The sequence below is a fragment of the Schistocerca gregaria genome, chromosome 7, assembly GCF_023897955.1.
Source record: "Schistocerca gregaria isolate iqSchGreg1 chromosome 7, iqSchGreg1.2, whole genome shotgun sequence".
Lineage (NCBI taxonomy): Eukaryota > Metazoa > Arthropoda > Insecta > Orthoptera > Acrididae > Schistocerca > Schistocerca gregaria.
The window spans coordinates 108,950,880-108,963,213 of record NC_064926.1 but is presented as its reverse complement, the minus strand read 5'-3'; the positions used below and the strand labels follow the sequence as shown (position 1 = coordinate 108,963,213).

General features: G+C 50.6%; 6 non-coding genes across 6 annotated transcripts; all 6 read left to right on the top strand.

The window, feature by feature from the left end:
• Positions 1–873: 873 nt before the first annotated feature.
• On the top strand, positions 874–957 carry Trnal-uaa (transfer RNA leucine (anticodon UAA)). The gene has a single exon. It is a non-coding gene; the product is annotated as a tRNA-Leu (tRNA).
• A 1,766-nt stretch (positions 958–2,723) lies between these two features.
• Trnal-uaa (transfer RNA leucine (anticodon UAA)) lies at positions 2,724–2,807 on the top strand. Its single transcript has one exon. It is a non-coding gene; the product is annotated as a tRNA-Leu (tRNA).
• Positions 2,808–4,573: 1,766 nt separating this feature from the next.
• On the top strand, positions 4,574–4,657 carry Trnal-uaa (transfer RNA leucine (anticodon UAA)). The gene has a single exon. It is a non-coding gene; the product is annotated as a tRNA-Leu (tRNA).
• A 1,782-nt stretch (positions 4,658–6,439) lies between these two features.
• Positions 6,440–6,523, top strand: Trnal-uaa (transfer RNA leucine (anticodon UAA)). The gene has a single exon. It is a non-coding gene; the product is annotated as a tRNA-Leu (tRNA).
• Positions 6,524–10,123: 3,600 nt separating this feature from the next.
• On the top strand, positions 10,124–10,206 carry Trnal-uaa (transfer RNA leucine (anticodon UAA)). The gene has a single exon. It is a non-coding gene; the product is annotated as a tRNA-Leu (tRNA).
• Positions 10,207–11,970: 1,764 nt separating this feature from the next.
• Positions 11,971–12,056, top strand: Trnal-uaa (transfer RNA leucine (anticodon UAA)). The gene has a single exon. It is a non-coding gene; the product is annotated as a tRNA-Leu (tRNA).
• Positions 12,057–12,334: the final 278 nt, after the last annotated feature.

Sequence of the window (12,334 nt, the reverse complement as noted above, 5' to 3'; positions counted from 1 at the left end):
ACGATGCTGTGAATCGTAATCCGCACTAGCCTTCGCGGAGCGAGACGAGGGGTGGAGGAAAACCATTCGTACCACAACTGTTCGGAAATTCGAAGATCAAGTAGCGTTGAACACACTCTCCTGAGTAAAGGAGACAACTTCCGTGTGGTGTCCGGGTTTCGAACCCGGATCAGCTACTTGGGAAGCAACCACGCTGACCGACACACCACCACTGCCTTCCGCTACAAGCTGTTTGCGCCGTGATGTGTCGCCTTCCCTCCTGGCGCCAGAGGACGAAGGCTATCTCGCTGTAGGCGCTCAACGCCGAGTGGAAGGCGAGCACATCTGAACCCGTTTTCCTGGTGCTGCTAGGGCGATATACTGTGACTAGGCGCAGAACTGACTTCCACTGAAGAAATCTGCCCTTTAATGCACATCAGGGCCAACACGAAATTTCTAATATGCAGTACTCACTGACGATCCAAAGACGTTTCAGTACGTATGCGTCGGTACCGCCGGGGCAGTGCCTAAGTATTGTAAAGTGAAGGTCGACAGTTCCATCCTCACACGAAGTATTTCATTGGCTTCCCACGAGTACGTAATGCACAGCGTGGCTGTTGCTAGGAAACGGCCTTAGATGCCGTTTGCTAATATCTGCTTTCTTTTGCGTCAATGTGGAAATTATCCTATTACTAAATACAGTTGTGCTAGTTACAGTTCAAACTGGATACGACGGAAGAGCGCGGGATGCGTTTCCTACGCCACATCTGACATTGCGCCTTAAATATTGTAAGACTGACATAATTCCGTCCTACCGAAAAAAGAAACAGATTTCGCAGTCAGGTTCTTGAGATAATGCTAGAGACGGAAGTCACTGGGGCTGTTGTCTCACACGTCAGATTGGCCGAGCGGTCTAAGGCGCCAGATTTAAGCTCTGGTTCCCGAAAGGGAGCGTGGGTTCGAACCCCACATCTGACAATGCATTTTAATCATTCAGAAACTAACCTACTCCATTCATGTTGTAGAACAAGTAAATTACGCAGAAACACGCCATGGAGGTTTTGCTAGGGAAGACAGTGACAGCAGTGCTGGCGTCTCACGTCCCATAGGCTGAGCAGTCGAAAAGAAATAGCGGAACATACTTTTCCTGTGTCGAGTTTTACCTCTTCTCACGGACGTTTCCGTGGTCGTTGTGTTGTGGCTCTGGGCTCGAAGCGACAGGCGAAAATGAGTCAACAGTGACACGTAAGTGTTTCAATGAATGGCAGGGCCTTAATAAAGATAGATGAAACGGCGGTTGGGGTAGTGGAGTCCTGAAGCGGCCGTATTGCGCGGGCAATAAGCTCACCAAGTTAGAGTGTTATTATGCTAATAACGAGGGGGCTGTGGGTTCGATCCCACCAAGGGCTATTCCATTTTGTTTCCCTAAAAGGCAAATCCCAAGTGATCTGTACAAGGACTAAGGCGTCCGCCCGTCTGGCGACGTTCTCGCCAACTTGTATGCCACGCCAAAGACACGGGTCCATGCCCGATCACCGAAATTCGACAGCGTTGGGCGTGGTTAGTACTCAGGTGGGTGACCACCTAGGAAGTCCGCGAGCTATTGGTTTCTTCAGTTTTGCCTTTTTCCTTAGTTTTTGAGTCTGCTGCGCGGAAATCCTGCGGTCCAGCACGCTGACACCTCTCTTGCTTCTCGGTACGCACAGGGGCGAACCTGCGGCCACTGTCAAATGAAAGAGTCCGTTGTGTGTTTGTCGATTTGGCGTCTCCCAGTCGTTTCTAGCGCCAGTCCTCTACATATACGGCCATTTGCAAGCGTCAGCTTCCGCGTCAGCCGAGCAAAGTCGAGACAAGTCGACACATGAGGACACACGATGCTGTGAATCGTAATCCGCACTAGCCTTCGCGGAGCGAGACGAGGGGTGGAGGAAAACCATTCGTACCACAACTGTTCGGAAATTCGAAGATCAAGTAGCGTTGAAAACACTCTCCTGAGTAAAGGAGACAACTTCCGTGTGGTGTCCGGGTTTCGAACCCGGATCAGCTACTTGGGAAGCAACCACGCTGACCGACACACCACCACTGCCTTCCGCTACAAGCTGTTTGCGCCGTGATGTGTCGCCTTCCCTCCTGGCGCCAGAGGACGAAGGCTATCTCGCTGTAGGCGCTCAACGCCGAGTGGAAGGCGAGCACATCTGAACCCGTTTTCCTGGTGCTGCTAGGGCGATATACTGTGACTAGGCGCAGAACTGACTTCCACTGAAGAAATCTGCCCTTTAATGCACATCAGGGCCAACACGAAATTTCTAATATGCAGTACTCACTGACGATCCAAAGACGTTTCAGTACGTATGCGTCGGTACCGCCGGGGCAGTGCCTAAGTATTGTAAAGTGAAGGTCGACAGTTCCATCCTCACACGAAGTATTTCATTGGCTTCCCACGAGTACGTAATGCACAGCGTGGCTGTTGCTAGGAAACGGCCTTAGATGCCGTTTGCTAATATCTGCTTTCTTTTGCGTCAATGTGGAAATTATCCTATTACTAAATACAGTTGTGCTAGTTACAGTTCAAACTGGATACGACGGAAGAGCGCGGGATGCGTTTCCTACGCCACATCTGACATTGCGCCTTAAATATTGTAAGACTGACATAATTCCGTCCTACCGAAAAAAGAAACAGATTTCGCAGTCAGGTTCTTGAGATAATGCTAGAGACGGAAGTCACTGGGGCTGTTGTCTCACACGTCAGATTGGCCGAGCGGTCTAAGGCGCCAGATTTAAGCTCTGGTTCCCGAAAGGGAGCGTGGGTTCGAACCCCACATCTGACAATGCATTTTAATCATTCAGAAACTAACCTACTCCATTCATGTTGTAGAACAAGTAAATTACGCAGAAACACGCCATGGAGGTTTTGCTAGGGAAGACAGTGACAGCAGTGCTGGCGTCTCACGTCCCATAGGCTGAGCAGTCGAAAAGAAATAGCGGAACATACTTTTCCTGTGTCGAGTTTTACCTCTTCTCACGGACGTTTCCGTGGTCGTTGTGTTGTGGCTCTGGGCTCGAAGCGACAGGCGAAAATGAGTCAACAGTGACACGTAAGTGTTTCAATGAATGGCAGGGCCTTAATAAAGATAGATGAAACGGCGGTTGGGGTAGTGGAGTCCTGAAGCGGCCGTATTGCGCGGGCAATAAGCTCACCAAGTTAGAGTGTTATTATGCTAATAACGAGGGGGCTGTGGGTTCGATCCCACCAAGGGCTATTCCATTTTGTTTCCCTAAAAGGCAAATCCCAAGTGATCTGTACAAGGACTAAGGCGTCCGCCCGTCTGGCGACGTTCTCGCCAACTTGTATGCCACGCCAAAGACACGGGTCCATGCCCGATCACCGAAATTCGACAGCGTTGGGCGTGGTTAGTACTCAGGTGGGTGACCACCTAGGAAGTCCGCGAGCTATTGGTTTCTTCAGTTTTGCCTTTTTCCTTAGTTTTTGAGTCTGCTGCGCGGAAATCCTGCGGTCCAGCACGCTGACACCTCTCTTGCTTCTCGGTACGCACAGGGGCGAACCTGCGGCCACTGTCAAATGAAAGAGTCCGTTGTGTGTTTGTCGATTTGGCGTCTCCCAGTCGTTTCTAGCGCCAGTCCTCTACATATACGGCCATTTGCAAGCGTCAGCTTCCGCGTCAGCCGAGCAAAGTCGAGACAAGTCGACACATGAGGACACACGATGCTGTGAATCGTAATCCGCACTAGCCTTCGCGGAGCGAGACGAGGGGTGGAGGAAAACCATTCGTACCACAACTGTTCGGAAATTCGAAGATCAAGTAGCGTTGAACACACTCTCCTGAGTAAAGGAGACAACTTCCGTGTGGTGTCCGGGTTTCGAACCCGGATCAGCTACTTGGGAAGCAACCACGCTGACCGACACACCACCACTGCCTTCCGCTACAAGCTGTTTGCGCCGTGATGTGTCGCCTTCCCTCCTGGCGCCAGAGGACGAAGGCTATCTCGCTGTAGGCGCTCAACGCCGAGTGGAAGGCGAGCACATCTGAACCCGTTTTCCTGGTGCTGCTAGGGCGATATACTGTGACTAGGCGCAGAACTGACTTCCACTGAAGAAATCTGCCCTTTAATGCACATCAGGGCCAACACGAAATTTCTAATATGCAGTACTCACTGACGATCCAAAGACGTTTCAGTACGTATGCGTCGGTACCGCCGGGGCAGTGCCTAAGTATTGTAAAGTGAAGGTCGACAGTTCCATCCTCACACGAAGTATTTCATTGGCTTCCCACGAGTACGTAATGCACAGCGTGGCTGTTGCTAGGAAACGGCCTTAGATGCCGTTTGCTAATATCTGCTTTCTTTTGCGTCAATGTGGAAATTATCCTATTACTAAATACAGTTGTGCTAGTTACAGTTCAAACTGGATACGACGGAAGAGCGCGGGATGCGTTTCCTACGCCACATCTGACATTGCGCCTTAAATATTGTAAGACTGACATAATTCCGTCCTACCGAAAAAAGAAACAGATTTCGCAGTCAGGTTCTTGAGATAATGCTAGAGACGGAAGTCACTGGGGCTGTTGTCTCACACGTCAGATTGGCCGAGCGGTCTAAGGCGCCAGATTTAAGCTCTGGTTCCCGAAAGGGAGCGTGGGTTCGAACCCCACATCTGACAATGCATTTTAATCATTCAGAAACTAACCTACTCCATTCATGTTGTAGAACAAGTAAATTACGCAGAAACACGCCATGGAGGTTTTGCTAGGGAAGACAGTGACAGCAGTGCTGGCGTCTCACGTCCCATAGGCTGAGCAGTCGAAAAGAAATAGCGGAACATACTTTTCCTGTGTCGAGTTTTACCTCTTCTCACGGACGTTTCCGTGGTCGTTGTGTTGTGGCTCTGGGCTCGAAGCGACAGGCGAAAATGAGTCAACAGTGACACGTAAGTGTTTCAATGAATGGCAGGGCCTTAATAAAGATAGATGAAACGGCGGTTGGGGTAGTGGAGTCCTGAAGCGGCCGTATTGCGCGGGCAATAAGCTCACCAAGTTAGAGTGTTATTATGCTAATAACGAGGGGGCTGTGGGTTCGATCCCACCAAGGGCTATTCCATTTTGTTTCCCTAAAAGGCAAATCCCAAGTGATCTGTACAAGGACTAAGGCGTCCGCCCGTCTGGCGACGTTCTCGCCAACTTGTATGCCACGCCAAAGACACGGGTCCATGCCCGATCACCGAAATTCGACAGCGTTGGGCGTGGTTAGTACTCAGGTGGGTGACCACCTAGGAAGTCCGCGAGCTATTGGTTTCTTCAGTTTTGCCTTTTTCCTTAGTTTTTGAGTCTGCTGCGCGGAAATCCTGCGGTCCAGCACGCTGACACCTCTCTTGCTTCTCGGTACGCACAGGGGCGAACCTGCGGCCACTGTCAAATGAAAGAGTCCGTTGTGTGTTTGTCGATTTGGCGTCTCCCAGTCGTTTCTAGCGCCAGTCCTCTACATATACGGCCATTTGCAAGCGTCAGCTTCCGCGTCAGCCGAGCAAAGTCGAGACAAGTCGACACATGAGGACACACGATGCTGTGAATCGTAATCCGCACTAGCCTTCGCGGAGCGAGACGAGGGGTGGAGGAAAACCATTCGTACCACAACTGTTCGGAAATTCGAAGATCAAGTAGCGTTGAACACACTCTCCTGAGTAAAGGAGACAACTTCCGTGTGGTGTCCGGGTTTCGAACCCGGATCAGCTACTTGGGAAGCAACCACGCTGACCGACACACCACCACTGCCTTCCGCTACAAGCTGTTTGCGCCGTGATGTGTCGCCTTCCCTCCTGGCGCCAGAGGACGAAGGCTATCTCGCTGTAGGCGCTCAACGCCGAGTGGAAGGCGAGCACATCTGAACCCGTTTTCCTGGTGCTGCTAGGGCGATATACTGTGACTAGGCGCAGAACTGACTTCCACTGAAGAAATCTGCCCTTTAATGCACATCAGGGCCAACACGAAATTTCTAATATGCAGTACTCACTGACGATCCAAAGACGTTTCAGTACGTATGCGTCGGTACCGCCGGGGCAGTGCCTAAGTATTGTAAAGTGAAGGTCGACAGTTCCATCCTCACACGAAGTATTTCATTGGCTTCCCACGAGTACGTAATGCACAGCGTGGCTGTTGCTAGGAAACGGCCTTAGATGCCGTTTGCTAATATCTGCTTTCTTTTGCGTCAATGTGGAAATTATCCTATTACTAAATACAGTTGTGCTAGTTACAGTTCAAAACACACGCGAGACAGATCTGGATACGACGGAAGAGCGCGGGATGCGTTCCTACGCCACATCTGACATTGCGCCTTAAATATTGTAAGACTGACATAATTCCGTCCTACCGAAAAAAGAAACAGATTTCGCAGTCAGGTTCTTGAGATAATGCTAGAGACGGAAGTCACTGGGGCTGTTGTCTCACACGTCAGATTGGCCGAGCGGTCTAAGGCGCCAGATTTAAGCTCTGCTTCCCGAAAGGGAGCGTGGGTTCGAACCCCACATCTGACAATGCATTTTAATCATTCAGAAACTAACCTACTCCATTCATGTTGTAGAACAAGTAATTACGCAGAAACACGCCATGGAGGTTTTGCTAGGGAAGACAGTGACAGCAGTGCTGGCGTCTCACGTCCCATAGGCTGAGCAGTCGAAAAGAAATAGCGGAACATACTTTTCCTGTGTCGAGTTTTACCTCTTCTCACGGACGTTTCCGTGGTCGTTGTGTTGTGGCTCTGGGCTCGAAGCGACAGGCGAAAATGAGTCAACAGTGACACGTAAGTGTTTCAATGAATGGCAGGGCCTTAATAAAGATAGATGAAACGGCGGTTGGGGTAGTGGAGTCCTGAAGCGGCCGTATTGCGCGGGCAATAAGCTCACCAAGTTAGAGTGTTATTATGCTAATAACGAGGGGGCTGTGGGTTCGATCCCACCAAGGGCTATTCCATTTTGTTTCCCTAAAAGGCAAATCCCAAGGGATCTGTACAAGGACTAAGGCGTCCGCCCGTCTGGCGACGTTCTCGCCAACTGGTATGCCACGCCAAAGACACGGGTCCATGCCCGATCACCGAAATTCGACAGCGTGGGCGTGGTTAGTACTCAGGTGGGTGACCACCTAGGAAGTCCGCGAGCTATTGGTTTCTTCAGTTTTGCCTTTTTCCTTAGTTTTTTGAGTCTGCTGCGCGGAAATCCTGCGGTCCAGCACGCTGACACCTCTCTTGCTTCTCGGTACGCACAGGGGCGAACCTGCGGCACTGTCAAATGAAAGAGTCCGTTGTTGTGTTGTCGATTTGGCGTCTCCCAGTCGTTTCTAGCGCCAGTCCTCTACATATACGGCCATTTGCAAGCGTCAGCTTTCGCGTCAGCGAGCAAAGTCGAGACAAGTCGACACATGAGGACACACGATGCTGTGAATCGTAATCCGCACTAGCCCTTCGCGGAGCGAGACGAGGGTGGAGGAAAACCATTCGTACCACAACTGTTCGGAAATTCGAAGATCAAGTAGCGTTGAACACACCTCTCCTGAGTAAAGGAGACAACTCTGTGTGGTGTCGGGTTTCGAACCCGGATCAGCTACTTGGGAAGCAACCACGCTGACCGACACACCACCACTGCCTTCCGCTACAAGCTGTTTGCGCCGTGATGTGTCGCCTTCCTCCTGGCGCCAGAGGACGAAGGCTATCTCGCTGTAGGCGCTCAACGCGAGTGGAAGGCGAGCACATCTGAACCCGTTTTCCTGGTGCTGCTAGGGCGATATACTGTGACTAGGCGCAGAACTGACTTCCACTGAAGAAATCTGCCCTTTAATGCACATCAGGGCCAACACGAAATTTCTAATATGCAGTACTCACTGACGATCCAAAGACGTTTCAGTACGTATGCGTCGGTACCGCCCGGGGCAGTGCCTAAGTATTGTAAAGTGAAGGTCGGACAGTTCCATCCTCACACGAAGTATTTCATTGGCTTCCCACGAGTACGTAATGCACAGCGTGGCTGGTGCTAGGAAACGGCCTTAGATGCCGTTTGCTAATATCTGCTTTCTTTGCGTCAATGTGAATTATCCTATTACTAAATACAGTTGTGCTAGTTTACAGTTCAAACTGGATACGACGGAAGAGCGCGGGATGCGTTCCTACCGCACATCTGACATTGCGCCTTACAATATTGTAAGACTGACATAATTCCGTCCTACCGAAAAAAGAACAGATTTCGCAGTCAGGTTCTTGAGATAATGCTAGACGGAAGTCACTGGGGCTGTTGTCTCACACGTCAGATTGGCCGAGCGGTCTAAGGCGCCAGATTTAAGCTCTGCTTCCCGAAAGGGAGCGTGGTTCGAACCCCACATCTGACAATGCATTTTAATCATTCAGAAACTAACCTACTCCATTCATGTTGTAGAACAAGTAAATTACGCAGAACACGCCATGGAGGTTTTGCTAGGGAAGGACAGTGACAGCAGTGCTGGCGTCCTCACGTCCCATAGGCTGAGCAGTCGAAAAGAAATAGCGGAACATACTTTTCCTGTGTCGAGGTTTTACCTCTTCTCACGGACGTTTCCGTGGTCGTTGTGTTGTGGCTCTGGGCTCGAAGCGACAGGCGAAAATGAGTCAACAGTGACACGTAAGTGTTTCAATGAATGGCAGGGCCTTAATAAAGATAGATGAAACGCGGTTGGGGTAGTGGAGTCCTGAAGCGGCCGTATTGCGCGGGCAATAAGCTCACCAAGTTAGAGTGTTATTATGCTAATAACGAGGGGGCTGTGGGTTCGATCCCACCAAGGGCTATTCCATTTTGTTTCCCTAAAAGGCAAATCCCAAGTGATCTGTACAAGGACTAAGGCGTCCGCCCGTCTGGCGACGTTCTCGCCAACTTGTATGCCACGCCAAAGACACGGGTCCATGCCCGATCACCGAAATTCGACAGCGTTGGGCGTGGTTAGTACTCAGGTGGTGACCACCTAGGAAGTCCGCGAGCTATTGGTTTCTTCAGTTTTGCCTTTTTCCTTAGTTTTTGAGTCTGCTGCGCGGAAATCCTGCGGTCCAGCACGCTGACACCTCTCTTGCTTCTCGGTACGCACGAGGGCGAACCTGCGGCCACTGTCAAATGAAAGAGTCCGTGTTGTGTTTGTCGATTTGGCGTCTCCCAGTCGTTTCTAGCGCCAGTCCTCTACATATACGGCCATTGCAAGCGTCAGCTTTCGCGTCAGCCGAGCAAAGTCGAGACAAGTCGACACATGAGGACACACGATGCTGTGAATCGTAATCCGCACTAGCCTTCGCGGAGCGAGACGAGGGGTGGAGGAAAACCATTCGTACCACAACTGTTCGGAAATTCGAAGATCAAGTAGCGTTGAACACACTCTCCTGAGTAAAGGAGACAACTCTGTGTGGTGTCCGGGTTTCGAACCCGGATCAGCTACTTGGGAAGCAACCACGCTGACCGACACACACCACTGCCTCCGCTACAAGCTGTTTGCGCCGTGATGTGTCGCCTTCCCTCCTGGCGCCAGAGGACGAAGGCTATCTCGCTGTAGGCGCTCAACGCCGAGTGGAAGGCGAGCACATCTGAACCCGTTTTCCTGGTACTGCTAGGGCGATATACTGTGACTAGGCGCAGAACTGACTTCCACTGAAGAAATCTGCCCTTTAATGCACATCAGGGCCAACACGAAATTTCTAATATGCAGTACTCACTGACGATCCAAAGACGTTTCAGTACGTATGCGTCGGTACCGCCGGGGCAGTGCCTAAGTATTGTAAAGTGAAGGTCGACAGTTCATCCTCACACGAAGTATTTCATTGGCTTCCACGAGTACGTAATGCACAGCGTGGCTGTTGCTAGGAAACGGCCTTAGATGCCGTTTGCTAATATCTGCTTTCTTTTGCGTCAATGTGGAAATTATCCTATTACTAAATACAGTTGTGCTAGTTACAGTTCAAACTGGATACGACGGAAGAGCGCGGGATGCGTTTCCTACGCCACATCTGACATTGCGCCTTAAATATTGTAAGACTGACATAAGTCCGTCCTACCGAAAAAAGAAACAGATTTCGCAGTCAGGTTCTTGAGATAATGCTAGAGACGGAAGTCACTGGGGCTGTTGTCTCACACGTCAGATTGGCCGAGCCGGTCTAGGCGCCAGATTTAAGCTCTGGTTCCCGAAAGGGAGCGTGGGTTCGACCCCACATCTGACAATGCATTTTAATCATTCAGAAACTAACCTACTCCATTCATGTTGTAGAACAAGTAAATTACGCAGAAACACGCCATGAGGTTTTGCTAGGGAAGACAGTGACAGCAGTGCTGGCGTCTCACGTCCCATAGGCTGAGCAGTCGAAAAGAAATAGCGGAACATACTTTTCCTGTGTCGAGTTTTACCTCTTCTCACGGACGTTTCCGTGGTCGTTGTGTTGTGGCTCTGGGCTCGAAGCGACAGGCGGAAAATGAGTCAACAGTGACACGTAAGTGTTTCAATGAATGGCAGGGCCTTAATAAAGATAGATGAAACGGCGGTTGGGGTAGTGGAGTCCTGAAGCGGCCGTATTGCGGCGGCAATAAGCTCACCAAGTTAGAGTGTTATTATGCTAATAACGAGGGGGCTGTGGGTTCGATCCCACCAAGGGCTATTCCATTTTGTTTCCCTAAAAGGCAAATCCCAAGTGATCTGTACAAGGACTAAGGCGTCCGCCCGTCTGGCGACGTTCTCGCCAACTTGTATGCCACGCCAAAGACACGGGTCCATGCCCGATCACCGAAATTCGACAGCGTTGGGCGTGGTTAGTACTCAGGTGGGTGACCACCTAGGAAGTCCGCGAGCTATTGGTTTCTTCAGTTTTGCCTTTTTCCTTAGTTTTTGAGTCTGCTGCGCGGAAATCCTGCGGTCCAGCACGCTGACACCTCTCTTGCTTCTCGGTACGCACAGGGGCGAACCTGCGGCCACTGTCAAATGAAAGAGTCCGTTGTGTGTTTGTCGATTTGGCGTCTCCCAGTCGTTTCTAGCGCCAGTCCTCTACATATACGGCCATTTGCAAGCGTCAGCTTTCGCGTCAGCCGAGCAAAGTCGAGACAAGTCGACACATGAGGACACACGATGCTGTGAATCGTAATCCGCACTAGCCTTCGCGGAGCGAGACGAGGGGTGGAGGAAAACCATTCGTACCACAACTGTTCGGAAATTCGAAGATCAAGTAGCGTTGAACACACTCTCCTGAGTAAAGGAGACAACTTCTGTGTGGTGTCCGGGTTTCGAACCCGGATCAGCTACTTGGGAAGCAACTACGCTGACCGACACACCACCACTGCCTTCCGCTACAAGCTGTTTGCGCCGTGATGTGTTGCCTTCCCTCCTGGCGCCAGAGGACGAAGGCTATCTCGCTGTAGGCGCTCAACGGCCGAGTGGAAGGCGAGCACATCTGAACCCGTTTTCCTGGTACTGCTAGGGCGATATACTGTGTCTAGGCGCAGAACTGACTTCCACTGAAGAAATCTGCCCTTTAATGCACATCAGGGCCAACACGAAATTTCTAATATGCAGTACTCACTGACGATCCAAGACGTTTCAGTACGTATGCGTCGGTACCGCCGGGCAAGTGCCTAAGTATTGTAAAGTGAAGGTCGACAGTTCCATCCTCACACGAAGTATTTCATTGGCTTCCCACGAGTACGTAATGCACAGCGTGGCTGTTGCTAGGAAACGGCCTTAGATGCCGTTTGCTAATATCTGCTTTCTTTTGCGTCAATGTGGAAATTATCCTATTACTAAATACAGTTGTGCTAGTTACAGTTCAAACTGGATACGACGAAGAGCGCGGGATGCGTTTCCTACGCCACATCTGACATTGCGCCTTAAATATGTAAGACTGACATAATTCCGTCCTACCGAAAAAAGAAACAGATTTCGCAGTCAGGTTCTTGAGATAATGCTAGAGACGGAAGTCACTGGGGCTGTTGCCTCACACGTCAGATTGGCCCGAGCGGTCTAAGGCGCCAGATTTAAGCTCTGGTTCCCGAAAGGGAGCGTGGGTTCGAACCCCACATCTGGACAATGCATTTTAATCATTCAGAAACTTAACCTACTCCATTCATGTTGTAGAACAAGTAAATTACGCAGAAACACGCCATGGCGGTTTTGCTAGGGAAGACAGTGACAGCAGTAGCTGGCGTCTCACGTCCCATAGGCTGAGCAGTCGAAAAGAAATAGCGGAACATACTTTTCCTGTGTCGAGTTTACCTCTTCTCACGGACGTTTCCGTGGTCGTTGTGTTGTGGCTCTGGGCTCGAAGCGACCGGCGAAAATGAGTCAACAGTGACACGTAAGTGTTT